At 46.8% G+C, this 14,514-nt stretch overlaps 1 long non-coding RNA gene across 2 annotated transcripts in view; it reads right to left on the bottom strand.

Annotated features, from left to right (window-relative positions):
- Positions 1-14,514, bottom strand: part of LOC123781300 (uncharacterized) — a 58,816-nt gene that overhangs the window by 19,139 nt on the left and 25,163 nt on the right. Inside the window, exon 1 of one of the 2 annotated variants that reach the window (XR_006776649.2) lies at positions 12,413-12,485. The exons of the other annotated variant lie outside the window; for it this stretch is intronic. This is a non-coding gene — a long non-coding RNA (uncharacterized LOC123781300). Of the gene's footprint in view, positions 1-12,412; positions 12,486-14,514 lie in introns of those variants that run through there. 2 annotated transcript variants of the gene reach the window in all.

Genomic DNA, 14,514 nt, shown 5'->3' with positions numbered 1-14,514 from the left:
GGGCACACTGTCTCTCTGGAGCCTGCCTTTGACCCTGCCCAAAGGACCAATGGGAAATAGTCAAGGGGTCTTTCTCTGACCTGAGCAGCCAGAGACAGCTGGGTGAATAGAGTTGTGGAAAATTCATGTGCTTACTTACTCATCAAATAGTTGCCAACTACCTGCTCTCTGTCAGACTGCACTGCAAACTAGGGATTCCATAGTAAATTGGGCACAATGTTCACCCTTGACAATCTGTAAGATTTGTACCCAAGTAACCAAAACACAAAGCAGAGAGTGGTAGGGCCCTAGAAGAAGGGCTCCAGAGTCATGCTGCCTGACCCAACCTCAGTCTAGTCCTATGATGCTGGGTGACCCTGAGCAAGTGGCTTACCCTCTCCAATCTCGGTGTCCCTCCCCCACAAGCTACTCTAAAAATGAAATAAGACAGTGGCTTGGAAGTACTTTCCACAGAAGCTGAACAGGGAGAGATTATGACAAGTGTTTCCTATTTTCATCACTAACGTAGATGCCATGTAGTTAGCACCTTCTAAGTACCAACTGTCTGCTCAGCATCACATGTCATTACTCCCACAACCATGGTGCAGCTATGTTATCTCTATTTTACAGATGAGAAATGGAGGCTCAAAGAGAGGTAGTGACTTATCCATGGTCACACAGACTGTAAGTGACAGAGCTGGAATTGGGACGCAGGTCATTTGAGATCCCAGAGCCTATGTTCTCTCTGGACTGCCTCCCATGGCTTCCCTCTTCCTCTTTGGCCTTTCATTCAGCAGTGATTTATGGAACCCTTTCAATGTGCTATGCTCCAAAGGTACAGAGAGGAGCAAAACAGACATGGAGTCTTCCCTCTCAGCCTCAAAGTCTAGTGAGGAGTGAAGCAAGGAAGAATAATTATGAGCATAACAGCTGTAGCCAAAGGAGAGGTCAGAACCCCACGGGGGTGTGAAGCTTGTCTGGGAATCAAGCAAGGCCTTCTAGGGAAAGTAACCTTTGAGATAAAATCTGAGGGCTGACTGAGTTGGCCAGACAAGGAATCAGAGGGAGGGGACAGCATGAAATCTGGAGCCACAGATGATCAAGAAACAGAACAGAATGTACTGTTCAAAGAACTGAAAGAGACTGGAAGTAAAGCCACAGGAGGAAGCAGTGCAGGGATGGGCTGGAGAGGGAGGCAGGAGCCTTGTAACACATGCCACAGAATTTGGACTTGATCCTGAGGGCCATTGAGAGTTGAGTTCCTACGCCCTCATATCCCTCATTTTATGTCTTGTGGCTTCCTCATCTGCCCTCTGACTGGCTGACTCAGGAGCTGAGGAGTGAGTAGGGACAGGGGCCAGCAGAGCTGTGAATGACCACATAAGCTGAGGCCGGGGCAGAGCTGCCTACAGGACAGGGAAGGGCTAGGGCAGGGCAGCACCAGGGACAGCTCTCAGTAGCTCTCAGGACTCTGGGGCAAACAAAGAGCCTTCACTCTCACTCTCTCATTCATTCATTCATTCTATAAGTATTTGTTGAGCACCCTACTAAGAGGACACTGTTCTGGGCACTGGAGGATACAGCAGAAAACTAAACAGATGAAATTCCTCGTCCTCCTTGAAATCACCTTCTTTCTAGTAGAGGAAGACAGAAAATAATCACAACAAATAAGACAACCGTTAGAAGGTGGCCTGTGTATGGAAAGAACAAAGCAAGGAAGGGGACCAGGGCGCAAGCAAGAAGGGGAGCGGTTATAACTTTAAATAGGATGATCAGAGAAGGCTTTACCACAAAAGTGATATCTGGGCAAAGACATGAATGAGGGGAAGGAAGAGTCAAGGGCACCCACAGGAAAGAGTGTTTCAGGCAGAAGGCAGAACAAGTGCAAAGTCCCTGGAGGAGGACAACGCCACGAATGTCAGAAGCTCTGTGAGGAGGCTGGGGTGGGTGAGTAGGAGTGAATGATTTCAGGAAGATGGCAGGGAGGAAGTCAGAACAGAGACAGCCATTGTAAGGACTTGGCTTTTACTCTAGGTGAGGAGCCATTAGGGAATTCTGGGCATAGAAGTGACTGTTTTTTGTTTTTGTTTTTGTTTTTGTCCTAGGAGAGAGAGCGGTGGGGGAAGGGGCAGAGGGAGAGGGAGAGAGAGAATCTTAAGCAGACTCCATGCCCAGCGTGGAGCCCAATACGGGGCTTGAATTCGTGACCCCGAGATCATGACCTGAGATGAAATCAAAAGGTGGATGCTCAACTGACTGAGCCACCCAGGCCCTAGCCATGACATTATTTGATTTGTATTCCACAGGATAGCTTTGACTGCTTGGGTAGATATTAGATTGTAGGGGTAAGAATGAAGCAGAGAGAACTGTTAGGAGGCTAGAGCTACTTCAGATAAGATTAAAGTAACAAAGCTGTGTTTAGTATAGAAAGGGTTAACAATACCAGCAAAAGAGCAACCAAGGCTATCACTGGGGCCAAGGTGAGGCCAGAATAGAGAGGAACAGAGAGAGTCCCACCCCTGGGTCCCAGATGAGAGGCTCAGCTCCTAAGAGAGTCTGGGAAACTGGGAAACTCAAAGGGGAAGGCAGGCACAAAGGAGTCCATGCCCTTAGGGGGAAACCCTCACTCTATCCTGACTTACAAAACCTGCTTTCTCTATCTCCTTCTTCCCTGGCTCCTGACTGTTGCATGAATCCCTTGCATTGAGTCTTGCTTCCTTCAACCATCCTTCATGTTGCCCCCAGAGTGGTCTTCCAAAATGCATCCTGGACACTGCCATTCCATTACGCAAATACCTTCCATGGCTCCCTTTGTCTAGGGTCAAGGTCATACCTCCAGTTCCCCTATGAACTGGCACCACCCTAACCTTCCAGGTTCACTCTATTTCCCACCACATATTCAATGTTCCAGTCATATTTAACTCCCTGCCTTTTCCCAAACAGGCCTCAAGTTTTCTCTGCCTTTGCTTATGATGTTTACTCCAGTTGATACATTTCCATCATGGAGGGCTCTAGGAAGCCTTCCCAAGCTGGATGAGACTACTCCCTCCTAAGAATTCATACAGCCCAAGGGACAGCTACTTCATTTCTACCAAAAGCCCAGAGAAGGGGAGTAGTGAAGGACGGCTGAGTGAGTCTATAGCCAGCACTCCGGAGCAGGAGGGCCAGTGTGTGAATCCTGAGGCTTCCACCCATGAAAGAGGAGGGCCAAGTATGCCAGGCTAATCTGAGGCATATTTGGCCATGATCCTTCAAGGCACAGTGAGGACGGGGCCTCTATAGACTATGAAACAAGAATGCCTTTGAACAAACCACTCTCCCAGCAAGGCAGAGAGGGAAGCCCCCGCCAGTAAGCACCTGCTGTGTTCTAGGCACTTTACCTACATTGTGTCCACTCCTCTCAGCAATGCTGTAACATGCGAGTTATTATCTCTGCTTTTCAGACAAGGATAATGAAGTTCAGAGAGATGATGCTACCTGTCTGAAGTCACCTGTCTAATGGTAGTGGAGCTGAAATTTGAACATAGTTCTCTCTGATGACTTCAGTCTCTGCTGTGGCAGGGCTTTGTGGGACAGGTGGTGTTTGCCCTGGCTTTAAAAGCGAGGTAGACTTGGTCAACTAATCTTTAACAAAGCAGGAAAGAATATCCAAAGGAAAAAAGACAGTCTCTTCAACAAACGGTGTTGGGGAAATTGGACAGCCACATGCAGAAGAACGAAACTGGACCGCTTTCTCACACCATACACAAAAATAAATTCAAAATGGACGGAAGACCTAAATGTGAGACAGGAATCTCTCAAAATCCTAGAGGAGAACAGAGGCAGCAACCCCTTTGACCTCGGCCTCAGCAACTTCTTGCTAGACATGTCTCCAAAGGCAAGGGAAACAAAAGCAAAAATGAACTATTGGGACTTTGTCAAGATAAAAAGCTTTTGCACAGCAGAGGAAACAATTAACAAAACTAAACGGCAACCTACAGAATGGGAGAAGATATTTGCAATTGACATAGCAGATAAAGGGCTAGTATCCAAAATCTATAAAGAACTCATCAGACTCAACACCCAAAGACCAAAAAATCCAGTCAAGAAATGGGCAGAAGACACGAACAGACATTTCTCCAAAGAAGGGATCCAAATGGCCAACAGACACATGAAAAGATGCTCAACATCACTGGGCATCAGGGAAATACAAATCAAAACCACTATGAGATACCACCTCACACTGGTCAGAATGGCCAAAATTAACAACTCAGGAAACAACAGATGTTGGCAAGGATGCGGAGAAAGGGGAACTCTCTTACACTGTTGGTGGGAATGCAAACTGGTGCAACCACTCTGGAAAACAGTATGGAGGTTCCTCAGAAAGTTAAAAATAGAGCTACCCTATAACCCAGCAATTACACTACTAGGTATTTATCCAAAGGATACAAACATAGTGATTTGAAGGAGGCACCTGCATCCCAATGTGTATAGCAGCAATGTCTACAATAGCCAAAAATATGGAAAGAGCCCAGATGTCCATCAACAGATGAATGGACAAAGAAAATATGGTATATATGTACAATGGAGTATTATTCAGCCAACAAAAAGAATGAAATCTTGCCATTGGCAATGACATGGATGAAATAAGTCAGTCAAAGAAAGACAAATACCATATGATCTCACTTATACGTGGAATTTAAGAAACAGAACAAATGAATATACGGGAAGGGAAGGAAAAATAAATAAGATGAAAATAGAGAGGCAAACCATAGGAGATGCTGAACTCTAGGAAATGAACTGAGGGTTGCTGGAGGGAAGATGCGTGGGGGGATGGGGTAATTGGGTGATGGGCATTAAGGAGGGCACTTGATATAATGAGCACTCAGTGTTATATGCAACTGATGAATCACTAAATTCTACCCCAAAACTAATAATATACTATATGTTAACTAAATTGAATTTAAATAAAGAATTTAAAAAAAAATAAAAGCTAGGTAGACTTTAGACATGTAGAGGGAAGATTGCAACGAGGAAGGGAACACAGGGTATTTCAGGTAACAGGAACAGAATGGGAAGGGGGATATTTTGGGTCTCTGCCTTTAAAAATAGAAACAACTTTGTTGTTTTCAAAAAATAGAGTATGTGCTGGGAAGTAACTGGAGCTAAGTCTGAGAAGGACAGTTAGGACCAGTTCATGAAAAATAGCCTTAAATGCCAGGCTAAGGCAGGGGATCAAGGAGCAGCTCCCTCCCCTTGTACCCAGAGAACTTCCAAGTTTGTGGCCTCAGTGAGGAGGGTTAGAGTTAGAACCCAACAACACAGAAGAAAATGGCTTCTTGTATCATATCTAACCAAGCAACTATAGCAGCCTTTTGGAGGAAAAAATAAATAAGTAACACCTGCCAGGCTTTGCTTGATAGTGTCTACAAGGGAGTTTTGGAAACAGACAGGCTGGTGGATCAAAATGTAATGCTCACCACTTAAATAGCTTTATTCTTCAACAGCTACACTAAGTCCCTAAGCCTCCCAGCACAAGGGAGGAGGTAACAGTCATCACTGTTCCTTGTAGAGGACAGACAACCCAGTCTGTGGGCACCTGAGGCCCCAGCTCAGACTCTGAGGGTAATAGGGGACCCCATACCTGGGAGGTGGCTCTGAAAGGACTCAAGAGGGCAAAGGTGCTGCTGGGTGGGGAGGTGTGTCCTCTTAGACTTTGGGCCCACCCTCAAATCCACCCTAATGCTTACACTGGAGCTTGAAAGGGAAATATTTGGAGATCTATTGGAGACTGAGGAATGGATCTCACAAGGTCTTAATTGCCCACCACTCTCAACTCCTTTTTGGCCTGTCAATTGCTTTGCACTGGTCATCTGCCATATGATACAGCTACTACTGCAGGGTCTCACCATGTGACAGCTGTTGAAAAGGCCACCCTTCTGTCCCCAGCCATCCTCAACACTGCACAACCAACCTACAAGGTGTTATATTCCTACTGGCCTCTTCTGAAGGCCAGAGAGAACAAGGGAATTGCAGCCATGAAATTGGACTCTAAATAGAACTCTTCTAAGGGTCCAAAACAAAGAAACAGCAACCCTGCACAGGTGGTCTCCTCACGTTTCCGGTCTTGAAGACCACTTCCCTTTCCCTTCTCAGAAACAGGAACCCCTCTGTTAGTCCTTCACCAGAGGAGCCTCCACTTTTCCAGTTAGGAAAAGATCAACCCTTATCACAGGGATGGGACTAACCCAAAGTCAAGGTGATCCACAGTATACAGTAACTCTCCAGCAGTATCCCTCCCAATGTCTGAGTCTAAGATAACCTCACAGGGCCCCAGCAGAACAACACAGGGGCCAGGAGGGGAGGGAAGGGCTTGGGTACTCAAAGGACAGTGCTCATCGGTGTGTCTCCATCAGTATGGGATAAGCCTACTCATTCTTCCCACACGAGTGCATACATGCACAGTGCGCGCGCACACACACACACACACACACACGCACACACAATATTCCAAAGCTAAACAATAATTCTCAAAGCTGGCATAGGATCTAGACTACTAGAAGAAAAACATTTTCCTATATCCACATAATCTGCACGGATTCCTCTGCCCACATGAAGATCCATCTTATATTATTATGCAAACAGAATCACGTCCCCTTTTTTGCTCAAGCCAGTTGGAAATTTCTATTACTTGAAACTACAAGAGTCCTGACCAATGCATCGCACCTCACTGTATTGGTTAAAAAGCTTTCTGCTGCAAATAACAGAAATGTCTAATTTCACAAACAAAGTGTAGAGATGGGATAACCTCTGGGGTGCATTGACTCAGGGGTTTGATGGCATCTTCAAGGTTCTTTCAAGCTCCGCACTCTGCCTAGAAAGGAGATGACCAGTGTGATTTCAGAAATCACATCTGTATGAAATATCCACATGACATCAACCTGAGGAAGTAGAAGGACCAGCTTTTACTACAGCCCTTTCTCAGGGAGAAGGCAAGGAAACTTTCTCCTGAAGTCTCCAGCAGGTATCTCCTGTGCTTCATTGGCCAAACTTGGATCTCATGCCTTTCCACAACCAAAGGATTAGGACAGAGATAATGGCAAGCAAAATGGAATTTTCTTTAGACCAATCACACTCATCTCTAAGGCTGGGGGTGGGTCAGAGTGCCCCAGAAGCAGATGGCTGTGGCTGTGTAATGAGGGGGCTATCCTGATCATGTTAGCGTTCTGTTAGGAGGGAGAAAAAGGTGAGAGAGCACTGGGAAGGCTGCCAACCATGTGCGTTGCACTACATCCCATGGCTATGCTAGCCAAAGCTTTCCTTAAATTTGGGCCATACCAAATCCTTAGGCAGGATATTTTCTCCTTGCTAGAGGGTGGTGGTCAATGAAGACATGTGCACACCTTGTCCAGAACCGATTTTTAGCCAGGTCTTCCAGTCATTGCTCTTCTAGTTACTTTGAAGAAAGTTCTCCCAGCTGATGTGTGGGTTGAGCTGGAGTAAGGTGGGGCTGGAGGCAGGAATGCCAACTGGGAAGTCAGTAAGGCTGTCAGCCCGGGACCTGTGAAACGAGGAGACAGCCCAGCCCAGTAATGCCGAAGCCTGAGTCATGAGCAAGTTTTCAGGGGAAGGCTGAGGACAAGAACGTGTGCTCATAGAAGGAAGACTCTCAGGGATCTACTAAAGGAGGACATAAGGGCTCTGACTCCTTCCGTGAAGGTAAACCAGGGAGACAGGTAAGGGGCAGCGGAAGGAGACTCACAAAGCCATCCCTTCCCTTGTCCTAAATGGAACTGGGCATGTTGGTGGGCCAGCCCCCGTGTCAGGCCTGCGCCTGGTGGCCTCTCCCTGTCAGCTTGGCAGGCATTCCTTGGGTAACTGGAAGACGGAACCTGGGATTTGATTCCTGCCGCTGGCCCTTCTCCATTCTCGGGCTAACCTTCACTCTCCAAATACTCTGTACTCTTTCTTGCCCTCAAGACTTTGCCTACGCTGCCCGCTCATCTGAAAGGCGTACTCCTGCCTAGGATGTCCCACTTCATCCTTTACATGCAGCCTCTGGAGCCCCAGCTGAGTGAGTGGCGGCTCCTTCCTTTTACTCCCCCACAGCTGTAGAGCTGTGTGCCTGCCTTGGGGTTGCCATTCCTATCCAAATGCCAATCTGCCCATCCCCCAGAATGAGCTGAGAGCACTCCAAGGGCAGGGACCATGTCTTGTTAATTTGGGTGGCCTCTGCAGTGCCCAGCCAGTGTGAGACCACAGCACCTGCTTAGGAAGCAAGGGTAGAGGGGTGAGAAGGAGGGAGGTTCCAGTTGCTTTCTCTAGATCTGAGCTGTTCAATATGGTAACCCTGGCCATATGTGGCTATCTAAATGTAAAAATTTTAAATTTAGTCCTTTAGTTATACTAGCTGCCTTTCAAGGGTACAATAGCCACTTGTAACTAGTGGCTACTGTTTAGACAGTGCAAATAAAGAGCATATCCATCACTGCAGAAAGTTCTAGTACACAGAGCTGTTCTAGAGACTCAAACTATTGCTGCAGCTCTAAGAGGGGCAAACCGGCTGCTACAAAGTCCTTTCTTCTCCAATTCAGTGCCCAGCACAAAGCCAAATACACCCTCCTTTCTCCTCTCTCTCCTTCCTCTCTACTCCTTTCTCCATCCCAGACAAAGTCAGAAGAATACTTCCCAGTAGCTTCAGAGTTCACAAAGCCTTTTTTATTGTCTGAGTGTCTCTGACCCTTCACTAAATCCTGGGAGGTAAGCAGGATAGAGATTACGATTCTCATTTTATAGTTGAGGGAACCACAGCTCAGAGAGGGAAAGACTCTTGCTCAAGGTCACCCAGCCAGCAAATGTTGGGAGCCTAGCTTAGACCTCAGGTTAGACTCCAGTCCCTTGTTTTTCCTCCAATGCCATGTCATCTCTCACTGAGGGGCCATCTAATCCAACCTGCTATCTGATGCACTAATCCTTTCAACAACATTCCTGTCAAGTGTTTATCCAGCTTCTGCTTCAGTGCTCCCTAGGATTTGAACCTCGCTGCCATTCCCCGAAGCAGCACAATCCACCTGTATAGATAGCCCTGCCAGAAAACTCTTTTGCTGATGCTGAGCTGTAACTTCCCCATCCTGAGACCTTAGAAATCATGTGATGCAGCCACTAACATGCCCTCCGCCACACCAGTGCCAGTTAGCCTACAGTCTCATACACCTCCAGTTCGGGGGAGCTCAACATTCAAGGAAGCCTTTTCCTTCCTTGGGCATTTAAACACCAGCCTCCCTCCGGCAGTTCCTCCCCACTGGCTTTCCCTCTGGGGCCTCCACAGACTATACCTGCTCTTTCTACCCCAGGGCGAGCCTCAGGGACAATGACCCATTCTCTTTAGTAGTGTTGTTGTCCTGGCTGCAGCCTCAACAGGTCATCAGAGACAGGACCTCTATCCTACTAGCACGTGACCTCCTGTGGCTTCCCTTTCGCTTTAGCATATGAACCTCCTTATTCCATGGAGTTCATAGGAGGCCAACGTCATGTCAATAACAGTAACTACTGCCACTGATGATGCGTTCACCATATGCCAGTCATCTTGACTGCTCACATTTTACCTTTGATACCCTGCAAGGTGGTCATTAATATTACTCCCATTTCACAGATGAAAAGACTGCTTATACACATGTCTGTCACCCAGGTGAGGGGACAGTTGCAAGAATCAGGAGGATGGAGGTGATCAGAGACAATTCAGGTTTGGGACTGACCGGTGAAGGATTTCAGAGGAATACAGAGTCTGGTTGTGCGCATAGGCTTTAGGGGCAAAAGACCTGGGTTTAAATCACAGCCACTTACGAGCTGTGTGACCTTGAGCAAGTCACTTTATCTCTCTGAACTTCCATTTCTTCATGTATAAAATGGAGCTAGTAGTATAGGATACGGAGCCTAGGGGTTGCAATGAAGAAACAATAGCTGCTTAGCTCCGTGCATGACCCTTCATGGGTTCTCAGCAATGGGAGCTAATACCAATATTACCATCAATATTATCACAAAGAAACCATACCCCGTGCTGGGGCAGGTGTAATTCATAGTCTTGTCTTCCCATGCTGAGCCTGGTCAGACCCACGAGCTCCCTGCACCCTAACGTGGCTTCCAGCAAATATCTGACTTCCGAGATGAGGTTTTTATTTTTTTAATTAAGTAAGCTCTATGTCTGACGTGGGTCTTGAACTCACAACATTAAGGTCAAGAGTCAAATGTTCTACCAACTGAGCCAGCCAGGTACCCTCTGAGATGAGTTAAGATATGCTAATGGAGGGGGCACCTGGGTGGCACAGCGGCTAAGTGTCTGCCTTCGGCTCAGGGCGTTATGGGATCAAGCCCCACATCAGGCTCCTCCACTATGAGCCTGCTTCTTCCTCTCCCACTCCCCCTGCTTGTGTTCCCTCTCTCGCTGGCTGTCTCTCTCTCTGTCGAATAAATAAATAAAATCTTTAAAAAAAAAAAAAGATATGCTAATGGAGGTGGAGCTGAGGGGCTATGAGGGGCATGGGCTGCTCCTGTGGTGAGCCAGGCATTACCCACACTTCAGTCTAGAAAAGGGGGTGGGGAATGGGCAGGAATTAAAGGAGGGTGGGCAATGAGAGATGGCAAGGAAAGAGAAGAAACTAAAAATGAAGTCATATCACTTCTAAAGCAAACATGGCTTTGGCAAATCATTTTCCTCTCTAAGTCTCCCTGGGCAACTCTGTCAAATGGGGTAACAACAACTCCTTTGCTGACATGGGGTGCTGTACATGGGAGCCCCCAGCCAGGATTAGCCCACAGGGGCACTTAGTGAGTGTCTACTCCTAAAGATTGGCTGCCATCTCTGCTGATGAATTTTGGCCATCGTGGCAGTCAATAAAAACAACAACATTACAGCATAATGTCTACTGTTTCCTGAATGCCTGCTCTGGGCTAATCCTCATGGCAACCTTTGAGGGAGGTGTCATTATCTGCATTTGCAGAGGAAGAAACTGATAGTTAAGTAGTAAGCAAGGGTGACATGCCCAAGGTCACTCAGTTAGTAAGCCAAGACGCGAGGACTGGCACCCAGGCCAGGTCTGGCTGAAGCCACATTTTGCTCCCTGACACCAGGCTGTGGTGCCCTGAGAAGCAGGCCCAGGTGCAGGAGGCTTTGGATGCATCTTCCTCCCAGCCCAGGGCCCGGTGTCACAGACAAGGACCACGACTGCTCTGTGTGGTGGAGGAGCATGAGACAGAAGTGCAGGTCCCCTCTCTGCTGCTAAACAACCACAGTCCTAGACCATTCCTTCTCCTCCTGGGCCTCAGTTTCTCCACCTACACAGTAGGGTGCTGGAAGTCAGGACTCTCAACTAAGTCCCTAAAACTGTGCAGACAGTAGCAGGAACTCAGAGGAGGAAAAGTGTCCTAAATGGGAGCAGTGCACTGTGTTTCTCCATCCTTTAATAACCACTAATTAGTTAATCCCCATAGCAGCAGGGTGAGTTATTGGGTACTATTATTATCCCCAATTTACAAGCAGAAGGTTGAATGAGAGAGGCATTGGCCCCAGGCTCAGGGCAGAGATGGGATCAGCGAAAGCCTGGGAGGTGCTACAAATTGCTTCAGAATTGGGGGAGGGGGCAGTAGAGGGACAAGGGAGGCCTCCAGAAGGAGAAACCACATAGGAATGCATTTCTGATCCTCATGGAGTTGAAGTCCCTTCAGGGCAAATGAGCCAGCTCTCTGCATGCACAGAGGGGCAGACAAGGGCCCAGAGAGGGGGAGAGACTGGCCTAAGGTCACACAGCCAGAATAGCAGACCACGAACAGACACTGCCATGGGTTCTCAGCTGAGGCAGCTCTGAAGGGGGGGAGAGGGGAGGGGTTGGCTTCTAAATGCTGGGCTCCCTCTATGGCCCTCCCTGAATTCCTAGAGAAAGCAGCCAGCAGTAAACCCCTGGGGATTATGTGTGTACTAATGGCCTGTGACAAAGGCAGCAGGATAAGCTCCCTGCTCTGCAGACTAAACAAGGTGCAAGAAGCCAAGTCAAACAAAAGCCGAGGTTTTGTGTTGGCCTGGCTGGTGGGCTAGAAACAGCCCAGCCTCTTGGGAGGCCAGGCCCTGTGCCACCACCCAGAATCTTCTCCGGTGGCCTTTTTCCCCTTTGCCATTGAGGACCGGACACAAATATATCCACGACACGTGACCATCCCTGTTCGTAGCACAAAATACACTTTCATCACATTACCCCCAAGATGAAGAAACTGAGGGTCAGAGAGGGAAAGGAAGATACACACCCCAACTTACACAGCAAGTTAGGCAGGCGGCTGGGACCCAAGGCCTCCTGGTTCCTCCTCAACCTCCCAGATTCTTCCATAAATTAGTGTTGAGTGACATATGAACACTGGGACAGAGGTAAATGCAATACAACAATTTCTATCCAAAGTATGGTCCTACCTGACTTCTCACTGGAGTCCATGAGCACAGGCCCAGGTTCAAGTCCTGTTCTAGCCCCGTGGCTTTGGCAAATTACTTCACCACTCTGAGCCTCATTTTGCTTATCTGAAAAACAGGAAAAATAATGGTACCCCCCTCACGGAGTTGTTGGGATGATTAAATGAGTAATGGATTCAGAGCATTTGCTCCATGCCTGGCATACCGTGAGCACTCAACTACTGTTATTACTATTAGTAACCCTGGCACAATCTGCTGAATGGCCAGGGGCAGGGTCCTCTGCCTCCCAAGCCTCTCATTCTCCTCTCTCAAATAGCATGTCACAAAGATTTCTTCTAACTTCAAGGCTCTGTGGTCTCTACCACCAGCTTTTCCCAACCCACATGAAACTATGGACTCCAGAGTCAGGGAATTGGGCTGGCAGCCTCTGTCTTCCCTGTTTCCCTTTCAAGGCCAGGCTGCTTGTCCTGCCCTGGGCTCCACATACCTGCTCCCAGGTGTTCTGAGTGTGAGTCCCCACAGCAGATAGTTTGTCCATTGTCAGAGCAGCTGCTGAGTCACTTCTAGTGCTGCCCCAAAGGTTTGTATATAATTACAAATTATGAGACCTTGCGTCTTGAAGAGTTGGGAGATTAAGGCTGAGGAAGAAGGTCAGGAATATTGGGGGGCTGCACGGGAGAACGTTACATGCCTCTTCCCTGGCAGTGCTGCCCTAAGATGTAAGGAGATAAATCTTCCCCGCCTTATTTCTGGTAAAAACAACCGGAGACAGGCATCCTCCCACCTCTGAGGACTTAGGAGTCAGTCTCAATCAACCCCCTCAGCCATGTGTCAAAAGGGGCCCTCTCCACAGTACTAATTGTGCAGGGATTGTCCTGGTTGTTTCTGAATGTAGTTTCCTTTCTACATTATAGAGCTCACTTCTGCAAAATGAGAATGATTTGACTTCAGGCCTGGGGCCATTTCTCATCCTTCCCTTTTGGTTTCCAACAGGAGCAAGAAGAGATCTGCCTTACAGGGATTAAGGCAATACTGTTCTCTACCGGCTAGGGAGCTGGCAACAGGACGTGTGAGGAGATTACATACCTGCCCCTGCTTACCTGTCTGTGTGTCAAGTTTAAGCCCCTGGAGGGTTTGTGTAACACTGTTTAGAAATCTTGAAAAATAGAGACCCTATTTGTGGGATTATAGGGTGTGGAGACATTCTCGACTTTCACACTGAGGCTTCGGATGGCTGCCAACCCCACTCAGTCCTGCCAGTTGCTGAGTCCTGATTTGCACAGAAATGATTTCTTCCAGTGTATTAAAAATGAGTCACATCCCAGGAGTCATATCCCATACCCCTCATCTTTAAAGCACATTCTGCCATTGGACAGTCTGGACTCAAAATAATGTTTCCAGACACAAGTATAGTTGGGAAAATGATGGACTGCATTAAAGGCTCTGCTCTTTTGGGTGTTTGCTGTGTAACCTTAAGCAGATCATTTCCCCTCTCTGGGAATCTGTTACCAAAACATAACAACCTACAGTCACAGCTGTTGTTCAGGATTAGGTAAAGGTGTTTTCTGAAATGCATACTGTGGCACAATTGTATATTGTGGCTTATCACTGTCAAATCTTATGGAATTATTTGACTCTTTAAACTATATATAACCATATATATATATATATATAAATATATATATATACACACACACACACACATATATATGCATAATGTGTAACTTTGATAAAAATAAAAACTTTTTTAAAATGATGTGTTCATAAGTGTTTTATAGTTTAGTTAAAACATTTGAAAATAATTAGAGAAAAGTATACAGAAAACTAACCAAAGCAATTATAAACACCAGGAAAAGCAAAAAGGACAAGAAGAAAAACATAGTATTTTACTTAACTTAGTATTAAACAATATTTACGTAGTCATAGTAATGAAAACACTGAATACTGACTGAAGCAAACATTTTGACAGTATAGTGAGAAGATGAAAGGAGGGAAAGTTGGAAGAGGTTAGGTAAGAGGGCTAAACCCTCTTCCACAAAAATAAGGAATCAATAGATAATGCCTATGTATAAATCAAGATGTATAAATCAAGAAATAACAGTATA

Source organism: Ursus americanus, chromosome 18 (genome assembly GCF_024610735.1).
Source record: "Ursus americanus isolate L20-20 chromosome 18, mUrsAme1.1.p, whole genome shotgun sequence".
Lineage (NCBI taxonomy): Eukaryota > Metazoa > Chordata > Mammalia > Carnivora > Ursidae > Ursus > Ursus americanus.
The sequence above is the reverse complement of the archived record's forward strand: the minus strand, read 5'-3'. Positions and strand labels throughout refer to the sequence as shown.